The sequence below is a fragment of the Bactrocera dorsalis genome, chromosome 5 (genome assembly GCF_023373825.1).
Source record: "Bactrocera dorsalis isolate Fly_Bdor chromosome 5, ASM2337382v1, whole genome shotgun sequence".
Lineage (NCBI taxonomy): Eukaryota > Metazoa > Arthropoda > Insecta > Diptera > Tephritidae > Bactrocera > Bactrocera dorsalis.
The window spans coordinates 41,671,799-41,685,032 of record NC_064307.1 but is presented as its reverse complement, the minus strand read 5'-3'; positions in this window follow the sequence as shown (position 1 = coordinate 41,685,032).

The following is a 13,234-nucleotide window of genomic DNA, read 5'->3' as shown; positions in this document are numbered from 1 at the left end:
TCTTATCTGTCAACCAGCTGATCATGAAGCAATTGGCTGCGCATACTAGTTCAGGAGTTAATTATTGAGAGAGCGCTGAGCGCAGTTATCTAGAGAGCTTAATTCAATTTCAGTTAATTGTTATGAAATAAATACATTTGTGTAATTGTTTATGAAAATATGATTTATTAATAATAATTAAATACACTTATCAAGCTCGCATGTAGTCTCAGCTCAGCCTTAATAGCACTTCGCAATAATCTCTGGCAGCAGCAAAGGGTCACAAAGTAACACAATGTAAGCCACTTCGCGCTCTACCTGTTGCAGTTAGCTTTGTGTAGGTGTCGGTGTCGGCGCAAAAAAATAAACAATAAACTAGCTTTTGAGGGCAGCCGCTAAGCAGCGCTTAAGTAACTTGCACTTAACGCTGGCAAATAACTGTAATGTGCAAACATAGCATTAGCCTAAGTGTTATTTACACAAATTAGTTGACATAAGCTTATATACTTTATAAGCTCAAACACACTTTGGACTTATATACATATAAATGCAGTTTGTATGTATAGTATATGTTTACTAACACACACAACTGCAACAGCATGGCATACGGTTATTTACTTTGCGTCTATGTAAAAAGCATACTATATAAACATAAAAAAACGGTAATTTCTACATATACACGTCTCTTGTGCGTATATACATACTTAGCGTGTATGTATATTATATACTATATATATGTTATATACTTAGATTATATTGTATTTGCTGCGCTGCATTTGCAATGTTCATTTGACACACACACACACACACATTTCTACTGAGTTGTAATTCAAATAATTATAAATATATATATATATTATTAATAAATTGAAACTGTTGTTGTCATTATTATATGAATACTGTTAGTTTACGACTTGACACGAAGTTATTTTAATATTTAAAAGCAAAAAAAAAACATAAAAACAATTATGTGCAAACACACACACACATGATACAACTATAACAAAATGATGATGATATAATTACTATATTAATAATTATTAATAAAAAAATATGATAAAATGTTTAAAAACATTGCAATGCAAAACTCAAACGTATAAGTTAAACAAACAAACAAAACAAACAATAAAGGTTTAGATACAAATTTTGAAATGAAGGTTATATACGGTGTTTCACTTTCGGATTTTTGGGATGGCAAATTTAAAACCAAAACCTTAAGGGAGAAGAATACTACCACAATCTATAACAAAGGGTCCAAAATACTATTGTGGGCAACAAATAGTAAAACTCTTTAAGTTAAATTTCGCGCGAAAGCCCATTCGCCGAATTTTTTTTTATGCTGGTATGACTGTTAGTGGTATCTATGCCAATTGTCCCATCAAAATAATCATTAGTGTTTAGTACACGCTTGTTTTTCTGAAGTACGAGTATGTATGTACATAAAGAGCATTCGGCGATTTTTACGATGACTGAAAAAGGCCTTCGGTGATAATTGTTTCAGGTAATGTATCCGCTTAGCACAAATTATTCAAATAGGGTCCAGACAGCGTTGACGACGAACAATGTCCAGGACGGCCATCAACATCAACTGATGATCAATATGTCAACAAAATTAAGGAATTGGTGTTTGAAAATCGATGATTAGCAGTCAGAGATATTTCTAGCGTCGTTGGAATATCGGAAGAATCAATGAAAATTCATTTCGGCCAAAGAAAAGTGAAAGCACGAATAGTTCCAAAATCACTAAATTTTTTTCGCAAAACAGCGTCACGTTAACTTCTGTGAAATAATACTTTCCGATAGCGAGGATGTCATGAAACCTATTATTAAAGACAAAGAGTCTTAGATCTATGCTTACGACCCGGAAAGAGACGATCAATCGGCCAAACATCGTAGCACAGGAGAGCCGAAGTCAAAAAATAATGCCAAAGCAGGCTAAGCACCACAATACACTGCATTGATTCTTCTCGGGTTTTTCGCCAAATTTCCAACCAATATCGTACCACAACCACCTTATTTTCCTGACTTAGCTCCGTGTGGCATCTGCCTATTTAGCAAACTCAAACGACCGCTCCGGGGAAACCGTTTTGAGTCAACTGAAAACATTAAACGTGAATCGCCGCTACGCGCATTGAAGGCTTTTTCGGAAATTGACTTTAACTACTGTTTCGCGGATTGGAAAAAACGTTATAACAATTATATTGTGGCCAAGGAAGATTATTTTGAGGAGGACGACATAGATTTTGAAGAATAAATTAAGAATTTTAAAATTATGAACTAAGTTTTAATCTTTTTTGTTCCTAGTAGTGGATTGCGGTGTGGGGACGTGAGTATACTCCGAAGTTTTTTTGACTTCATATCTATCCTTCTATTAAACTCAGCTCTTACATTTCCAAGAGAAGGTCTGTAGAGTTGTACTGAACAACGACGAGAGGATATAGAAAGCGACCGTTTACACAGACAGTCTGGCGGCAGAACTAGCCATGTCGTCGCCAAAGATTAATTCCAGCTTTGGAAACAAATGTAGGAAGGCGTAAAGCTTACTAGAAGATCAACTCTACTTGTCCTTAAAGGTTTAATGATAAAAGAAATTACTTTTTTACGAATTTATTTTTTTAAATTTGGAATGAGTATTTATTATATAAGTAAGAGTATTTATTACATAAGTAAGAGATTTACAGCGAGCTTTCACTTTTCTAAAGGAGGCACCAACTTCGGCTTAAAAAACGCTGCCAGAATCTGAAATCAAAATTGATAGAGAGTTCCTCCCTTTCTCCTCCAACGACCACTACCAACCCACCTTGCAGAACATATTTATGATGCACCAACTACAAATATAGACAAAAAAGAATGAGCATTATCCTGATTATTGAGCGGCTTTGACGTGGTATTTTTGGGTTTGGCTCATTTTTTTTATCTCCATTCCGATGATTCTTGACTTTCATACATGTACAACTCATAAACCCATGTATCATCGGCAGTTATAATGCTCTTCATGAATGTGGGATCGGAACTTGGACAATCAAGCATGTCCAAAGAGACCTGTTTACGGTACTCTTTTTGAAAAAATTCAGCTTAATCAGGACGAGTCGAATAAGAACACGTCTTATACCCAAAATATCCACAAAAATCATTCGAACAGACTTCTCAGAGCAGTTGAGTTCTCTTGTCATACCTCAAACACTTTTCACTTTTTTAATATTTTCATCAGTTGCGGAGTTCGTAGGTCGTTCAGAACTAGGCATATCTGAAACGATCTCTCCCTCGTCTTTGAAGGGTTTGAACCACTCGTAGTTAAGCAGCTGCTGTAAACAAACTGGTGGACAGATCCTGCTCATATTTGGCATAGTAATTAAGGTTCTCCCAACATAGCAAAATTATTTTTTTTAATATCATTTACCCAGGGAATTCAATTATATTTTCAAGGTATTTTTTCCCAATGTAAACCTATCCTTTATGTAAGAAATGTCAACTTATATGGACTTCGTAACTCCCCCAAGTCCTAACGCCACTAATTGTTTCCAACTCATTACATATCAGTCCATATGTATTAGGCACTTGTATAGCTTACAAAGTAACCAAATTATTGTCACGCCATGCATTATACAAAGTAAACTAATTTATTTTCACAGCAAATTGACAACTTTTAAAATGTTGAAAATTGCTAAGACACACAGACAGTTTCACCGACTGTCGAGCGCCGACAGTTAACATTATGCCATTGCATGTACAAATTTACTTGATGAAGGCACAAAGCAATTGGCACAGTTAAGAGCGGCACTTACATAAAGGGCATAAAAGTGTTGTAGTGTGCTTCAGAAATGAGAAAATTTAGCGATGAAAAATGCAAATTTGTTGCAGTTAAAAGCGGCGATATGGCAAGCGAAATTGATAAAAATAAACAAGTTAGGTAACGGAGCGAGACGACGCAACGCCATGGAGACGAGTAGAAGATATACATGTTTGTATGTATGTATTATTTATGTTTTATATCTATGTGCGTGAGCGTCTGCGTCTGAAGAGGCACAATCTTCGATATTGCCAGCGAATGCGTGTCGGTGGAGAGATGAGCGCTGCGGGAAAGTGTGTTGTAGGTGAAGCGACGAAGCGATTTGAAAAGGAAACACTTTTCAGCCACCAATACAACAAATTTATTTATACATAACTTTTTTATACATAATATATTTTTATGGGTATGTTTTTATGTAATTATGTGGGTATATGAAAGGCCAAACGAAAACACACCATCTACCTTTAAGCATAATTTTTGTAGACATACAATATGCACAGCTAAGATCATAACGGTTAAAGCTACAAGAAATAAGAAAACATGTTAACTGAGACTTCGCCGAAGCTATAATAAGTACCCTTAACAGGTGCAGTTCCTTTCGCATAAAAGGGTATAAAAATAACTTTATATTGATTTTCAACGGTCAGTATGTATGGCAGCTATATGCTATAGTATCCCGATCTGAACAATATATACTCAAATTGTAGCGCTGCCTTAGGCAATAGCTCATGCCGAATTCCGAGAAGATATCTTGTCAAATAAAAAAATTTTCCATATAGAGACTTCATTTCGATTGATTAGTTTGTATGACATTGCCATAGCTATCCGATATCCGTGATTCCAACCAGTTATTATTTCCTTAGGATAGAAAGAACGTATGCGAAATTTCAGGTCGATAACTCAAAAACTATTCAGTCAAATCCATGTGTCCGATAGACAGAGAATATATTGTATTAATCATACTCGTTAGTATAATCAACAAAGCTCCGATACCTTATAAGCCCTCAGACGTTTCCTCTTGAGTGTAATAAACTGCGTGTCAAGCTTAATGTACCCTGTTAAGGGTATAAATATTGTGGTTGTTGCAAGAAACGAAAGCAGCTAAAACGAAGGTGGTAATAATCTCGCTGATTTCGCTCTTTAACACTTCGCGTTCCAATTGCGCATTTGCGTGGACATTGTTGTTGTTGTTCATTTAACTGAATTAGGTTAAAAATGATGTTAACTCATTTGCCACACCAACTCAACGCTTGAAGAAAAGTGTAACGCAACATTTTTTATGTTTTCACATACGCATGCGCATGCGTGTCTGTGTATTTATAGCCGGCAACTGCCATAATTACACAATTCGCAATTACATATCAAGTATGTATAACAAATAAACGAAATTACTGCGTAGCATTTTTACATGGTTGTGGCATTTTAAATGCAAGTGACAGGCAACTAATGTCTTATAGCCAAATTCGCCAAAGCCAAAGTCAAGTCGGCGTCCATGAAAATCATGTTATTCAGACATTTACATGCAAAGTTGGTGGCGAGTTTTCTTTTAAGCCATGTCAAGCCGAGCTTTGGGAAAGAAAGAAACCCTTTTGTCAGATAATTGGAGCCCATATTTACGAAACTGTTTTTGTTGGACTAAACTACAGATATCAGGAAGACCCCGCTTAGATAGTGGAATCCCCGGTCATGGATAAATTAAACTCCTATATATGGATCAATAAAGTTTCATGAATTTACGTAGTGTTACGTACTAATAATATGAGTGCGGTCCAAAAAATACTTGGCCTACAAAAGAAGAATTCAAGTGTTTGGACACTGACGTTGCAGTTTTCTTATAGGCTCTTTTCAGTTCTATACATTTGACTTTGACATTCATTCACCAATATTCTCTAACTTGTCTGAAAAATAAATTTTCTGGCGGCATGGAAATACGCCTGCGCGTGGCGATTGTCTACGCATGTGACCATAATTTCTTTTCCGACGATGCAATTTTGCAAGTCTGGTATTGCCAAAAAAAAATTACTACACCAAGTCTATAGAATTGGGTGGAAGCGATAGTAGTTTGTAGTCTGATTCGGCTGTCACTTGCGACGGAGGAAGTGTCATGGCGGAAGAAGACTTTATATGCAACGTGGCGCCCAATTGCCTCAATAATTCGTCTGAGTAGAGACCCATAACCGTTTTGTCTTCTACAGTTGATCGATGTAGATCACCTTCTTCAGAGTAGATTCGACGAGATGTTAAATGATTCCACTGTTGCAGAAAATGCATCGACTTCCGCTTAATTAACGCCAAAGATTGCTGTGAAGTAATCTCAAGGTGTAATTGATTATTAAGCCTAAGAACTGATTATTAGAACTAAGTACAAGCGATAACCATCGCGAGGACAGCTTTTTCAAACCCAATATTTCACGCAGGCCATAATGTGATCTTTGAGTAGCCTACTATTTCAGCTATTTTACAAACCTTCAACTTCTTCCTTCCAATTATTGTTCGTAGACTTTTCCCACATGGTTACCGAATGGTTGTTAGTCCACTTAACACACTAAAAATTTAACACGCATACATTATCCAAAATAAAGTCTATAATTTCCCTGCACAATTTCCTTAGGTAGCGATTGATATAAAAGGAAATTTAGTGGACTGAAAATTTTGTTTAGGTTTTCACTGCAGATGAAGTGACTAACGTTTGTATAAAGAAAGGTTGAGATGGTAGTTGGTTTACGTCTACGAAAAAATGGCTCAATGAGTTGGTATCACCCCCGTTCAAGAGATATCGAGACATCCATTATTCTTCGTCATTGTCTTAGGCACCGCTTACGCGCTTATAGCCGAGTTTTCAACAGTTTCGCTGTCTGGCACCAATTGGAGATTTAGAGTGTAGCCAGGTCCTTCTCCACCTAGTCTTTCCAACGGACTGAAGGTCTTCCTCTGCTTCCCCTGGCGGATACTGCGTCGAATACTGTCAGAGTTGGATTATTTTCATTCATTCGAACGACATGGCCTACTCATCGTGGCCGCCATCTCTTAATTCGCTGAACTATGATAATGTCGTCGTATATCTCGTACAGCTCATCGTTCCATCGACTGAGGTAGTAGGAGCAGGACGAGTATGATGAGTGACTTATAAACTTTGGTTTTTGTTCGTTGAGAGTGCGCTTTACTTCTCAATCGCCTGCTCAGTCCGAAATAACATCGACTTAAATGTTGTGACTGTCAACAGTGACGTGGGAGTCAAGTCACGAGTTCGACGACTGTTTCTTTGAAAAAGAAGGAGATATTTCGTCTTGCTCTCATTCAGTACCAGACTCATTTGCTTAACTTCCTTATCCAGTTTGGGGAAAGCAGAACTAACGCGCGGTTATTGAGGTCAATGATATCTATATCATCGGCGTGCGCCAGCAGCTGTACACTCTTATAGAAGATTATACCTTCTCTATTCATAAAGGCAAATTCTTTTCGTGCTGTCACTAAAAAGCAGCTTTCAAATCGCCAAAAAATTGGAGTGCGTCGATCCTCTTTTCACGTATCTTATCCTAGATCAGTGGCATGGTGCATATCTGGTCAGTTGATGGTCCAATCAGTTGGTTGACGGTGCGCTTTAATCTTTCACACATTACGCTCGATAAAGCCTTATACGCGATGTCGGGAAGGCTTATTCCAAGGTTGAGCAGATTGTGGTATTACTTTTTGTAGATTGGACAAAGCACTATTGCCTTCATCCGACCATATTCTACAAAGAAGTTGATGCATGCATCTCATCTTTTCTTCGCCGCCGTATTTCAATAGCTCGGCCGGCAAACCATCAACCTCCGCCGCTTTGCTCTTCTTTAGACGAGTAACTGATATTCGAACTTATCGAGACTCCATTGTTTATAAAAGTTTTATTCAATAAAATATTTGTTGGACCCATGGAACGACAACATGACTAAATTATAAACCTGCTTAGGGAAGTCTAGTAAGTATTCCTTTCAGAGCGGTACAGAAAAGTATAACAATTCAATACAAATACTGGAAAGGTTAACTTGCTCTATGCACCCCATAAAGCCGAACTCAACCGATAACCTCCCTTTTTTTGCATCTAAAACACATCGAACAACATGTGAAAACTAACCAAAAGCGACAAAATAGTGAACCAACGCTGCAACCAACAACAACAACTGCCCAACCGGACAAACGCCGGCAAACCGACTTGATGAGCAACTTGGCCATAACCGAAAGAAATGACGACGCGCTAGAAAGAAAGCAATAAAAACAAAAGACGCGGCTACCAAAGTTGTTGCGGTGGTCGTGTACGTGGTTCCTGTATGCTGGCCGTGGCTGAACTTGAGCTTGAATTTTACAGTTATAGCAATTTGCATTATTACGACTTGCGTACACGTAACGTCAACGCTGCTGCATGCTGAGCGCCCGGCGTTGCCAACACCGAGTGACAGGAAGTGATTGAAAGCATGGCGGTGGCAACAGACGCCCGAACAAGCGTTGAATGAAACAAAAGTGAAGTCGCCAAGGCATGCCAGCAAGCCAACGCATATGATTTCGTTTTTTTGTTGTTTTTAAATTTGTTTCTGCTTTCAGCCTCTGTTTTTGTGCGATTGGCGCGTGGCACGCCTTGGCGGGGGTTTTCCAGTCTATTTTCAGCACACACACACACACATACATACGTATATATACAAGTGCAAGCACAAAAACAAGTTCGCCGCTGCTGTTGATTTATTATTATGTTTTTTGCTGTTGTTTTTGTTGACTTGTCGTTATGTATTCACTTGTATTATGCGCGCATGTTTGATTATGAGAGCGTCGGCGACGCAGGAAGTGCGGTAATATAGTGCACAAACAACAATAATGACAGTAACGGTAACAACAAGTGAAGCAAATTGAGAATTTGAATATTAAATTGTGATAGGGAAGAGGAAACGAGGCAGCGCTTACATTGTACTTTGTAGTCTATTTACTATTTTACGAAACACAAAAAAAAATTATACAAGTTGTAAAAAAATGGAATAAGATTAGTAGTGCAACGCATAATTATATCTGATCAGATTTGACTCGGACTAGCGAAAAGAGAAACTTACATTTCAAGTGTTTAAAAACAAATCTTAATTTATATTGCTACATTTTGTTAAAGATTTATATCTTTAGGTACGGGCCTATCATTAACCAGTTTCATACCCAAAACATTAACTAAATGATTGAGACGATCCATAAGATATACTGAGATCCTCCGCTAACTTCCTGATGCCAATCATATTTTTACTGCACCCTACTGATTCTTTAACTTTTCCGCCGATAAAGTATACTACCAAAACCCTTCTCCAATATTTTCAATATTTTTGAAACCGTAAATTTTACCCGAAGATGAAAAATGTTTGTACCAATCTATTAAAATATTTTTAATTGATTCGGTTTCCCTGCGCACTTCAAAATTACCAGATGACAGATATACGCCTAGAAGGTATTTGTGTTCGATTTTCCTAAAATTTAGTGGGAATGATACCCAAAACTAATGAGATAAATAGAGAAACAAAACTGTCTTCGGCCCTGACAGGCATCTGTGTTTATAGGAAGATTTTACATCCCTATAAATGATGATCTAATTTGAGGTTTCTTACTTTTTTAAAGAAAAAACAGAAAGTTAAAATTCAAAGGTGCATAAATATTTATTATCATTCGAAATGACACTCTTTGGCATTTAGTTTTTGAAGGTTATCTCTTTCACGTGTTGGCTGGGGCTACGTCTCAAATGTATTGAACCAATCGCTAACATTCTTTAAAAACTTTCAAAATAGAAAAATAGACTCTTTTTGCATTGAAAGCATCACGGAATTGCCTTTTTGTTTCGGGATCATTCTCAAAGGTCCATGACTCACCACCTTTGATTACGTTATTCAAAACTTGGTTGTAACTTTCACACATGTTCAAATTTGCTTGGCACTTTTCCACTTGCCGCAATTTCTGGTCGTCAGCGAGCACTCTTGGGACAATCTTCGCGCACACCTTGTCACCGAATTATACCACTTCTTGCTAAAGCAACATCTGGATAAGCCTGCTTTATCATATTAAACATAGTTTTTTGGCAGATTTACCGAGTCTTACACAGAATTTAATCGGTAACCTCTGATCTAACGAACGCTGCATTTTCGGCTTGCACCACCCACAGAAACACGTCGCGCGAAAATGTTTGTCCTGACTCTCCAGGTGTTCGGAGACAACTAATCAGCCGCTCGTTCGTTAGCTAGGAACGCCTACTACCGCAGCCGGTCCAGGAAGAAGTCTAACGATGTGATATCACAAGAAGTAGGTGGTCAATCAATTAGCCCGAAAAGTGAAATTAACAGCTCACCGAAGTGTTCTCTCAATGAATCCAATGATTGATGCGGTATGTCGGAAGTGGCGCCGTCTTGTTGTCGCCTAGATCTCGAGCTCCAATTCCAAACATCAAATAGTCGGTTATCACGGCGCAATAACGTCGCCATTGATGGTTATGTTCTGAGTGGTGTCATTTTTGAAGATATGTGGAACAATGATTCTACCAGTCCACAAACTACTCCAAAACAATTTTTTCCTGGATGAAATGGCAGCTTTTGAGTTTCTTTTGAAACTCTTCGTCCCAAATGCGCCAATTTCGCATGCTTATCTACACACTGAGCTAGAAATAGGCCTCATCACTGAACAAAATTTGGCGCAAAATCTGAAAAACGGTGAATTTGCTTGGAACTTTTCGAGCGCCTATAGAGCAAAGAGCTTCACTTCTTGTACAAGCTGTATTTTGTATGCTTTAATTTAAGATCTCGACGTGAAATGGATCACCCCTTATATTAGATTTGCATTACACGTTTTTTCCGGGGTAAGCTTCTAAAATTTTGCACATTGTACCCAGATTGAATCAACTTTAAAGATGGAATCAATTACTTTCGAATATGTTAAAAGTAAAAAAATCATAAATAAATATAATAATAATAGTTTTAGTTGTGAAAAATTCAGTATTTTTCATTGACAGATAAGTGTGTCAATCATTTTCAAAAACTCAAGTAATTTAATTACAATCTCTCATATGCTTGTACCAGCAATAAAGTTTTCGCAAATTATATTTTTACTGTATTGCCTAGTTTATTGTAATAGTATTTAAGTTATGGTATATTGTAAACAGCATTTTAAATAAATTCATTTCAATAACACTTTAGCGGAAGCTGATAGTTTTTCTAGACCTTTGATGTTTGATCAAATTACGAGACTTTCAATTGTTCGGTTGCTCCTGAGCTTAACTTTTCTTATTTCTTTGTGATCTTAATACTTAATTTCAGTAATTTAAAACAACAAAGTGTGCAAAAATTAATATCAATAAACTAGCGAAATTGATTTAATTAAGATCATTGAGTGTTTACCTTTGTTGTCACGGTGTTTTATTCCAATTAAAAAAATTCTAAATTTCAAAATACTAGTGGTAGCTCTAAAAAACTCAACTAATTATCACTTGATTATCATATAAATGATTTTTAACAAAATCAATAAAATTAAACAAATAACTTCCAAAAATCTTTACGAAGTGTCCTTTGGGCACCTCGTCGTATACGCAACCTGAAAAGACATTTAACTGAAATAAAACTGGGTTCGGTTTGTTATGCTGGAATTCTCATGTTCTGTTGGAAAAATGTCAGATTTTATTGAACATAATTCTAAATATTATTTTTTGCTTGGTAATACTCAGTGGTTGGCTTTCATCTAAAATTTTAAGTAGAATAAGGTTTACATATAAACTAAATATATTTGCAGGTTTGCAAACATAGATTTTTATAAACAATCATATTAAAATAAAAAATATGCGAAGATAAAAAAATATGTTATGAGACGTTCTTTAAATAAACCACCTGTTTAATTCTCAAAAAAATCATCGGTATTTTTTGTCGGTCATATTGCTTTAAACACATATAACATACATATATCATATATTGTATATACCTTATACTATGTGTTATGCATGAAGTAATCAAGTAATGATCAATAATCTATAGTTAGAGTTAAATTTTATATTCTGTTACATTTAGCACAAATATAATATTCCACGCGCATCACGCCACACTTCAGAAATTGTTTTTAAATTTAACATTTGGTATACGAATCACGTGGCGCTCTTCCAAATATAAGTTCGTGGGCGGTCGACTGATCCACTAATTCCACCTATCATCGGCTAAATACATTTATTTATCACTCGAAGAACGAGCGTGTGGATTTTGGCAGCAGCAGCGAAAAACAAAAACAACCTTAGGAATTTCGATGCGTATACGAACTTGTTGATCTCCTGAGGTTTCCTACCATAATACATACATGTGTAGGGTCCAACACTTTTACGTATTCACCCATTTTTAGGTAAAATACTATGGATATATAGCTTATAGATTGTAGTGTATAAATTACAGATTATAGGTTATGGATTATAGATAAAATATTATATTATTATTATGGATTATGTATTAAAGATTATATATTATAGTTTATAAATTATAGATTATGGATTAGAAATTAGAGATTATTGATTAGAGACTATAGATTATTGATTAGAGATTACAGATTATAGATTATATATTATAGATTATAGATTATATATTATAGATTATAGATTATAGATTATAGATTATAGATTATAGATTATAGATTATAGATTATAGATTATAGATTATAGATTATATATAATAGATCATAGATTATAGATTGCGAATTAAGGCTTAAAGATTCCCAAATAAAGATTAGAAATTAAATATTTATTATTATATGTTAAAACTTAAGTTCAGAAAATGACATATTGAATATTTAATATTAAAGTTAGTAAAATTAAAATTTTTAAAATTTTCAAAATAAAACATTGCTTTCAAGATATTATATATGCCAACCTTCATCTGACATGCTTCTTTCCAACATTTGTTTATAATTTGCCGCAAAGAGAGCGAAGAAACAGCCAAAATCAAAGTGCAAAAAATCGAGGGACAGAAGGTGGGCGCGTCTGCAATGTCGCCGAATTGTTGCGCTCATAACACGCTATCACAAATACAATTGCAAAGAAAACACAAATGCGTATGTGGGTATAATTGTGGCGAGTGTGGGAGCATGCCGCCACCACAGACGTTGTCAGAATGACGTAACGCACATGGCAACGCGACGCTCTCTTGTTGTTTTCATTTGTTTTGTGTTGTGCTCTTTCGAAACAATTGTGATATAACTGAAGTAAAAGTGAACATAAAATCGCTACTTAACAGTGGCACTAACACCATGAAAGCCATAAGAGAGTGGCGCGTACTATGTTACACAATGTTGCCGACAACAACGCTGTTAAAGCGCTGAACCAGCTGAAAAATAGCTGCATAATATTGCTGTGAGTTGTTGCGATATTGCCAGACTACGTATTTAGCTTTCTCTTGTTAGAAATATTAAAATAGGTCTAGGAAATGAAACAATTAAAATGTTTTCATT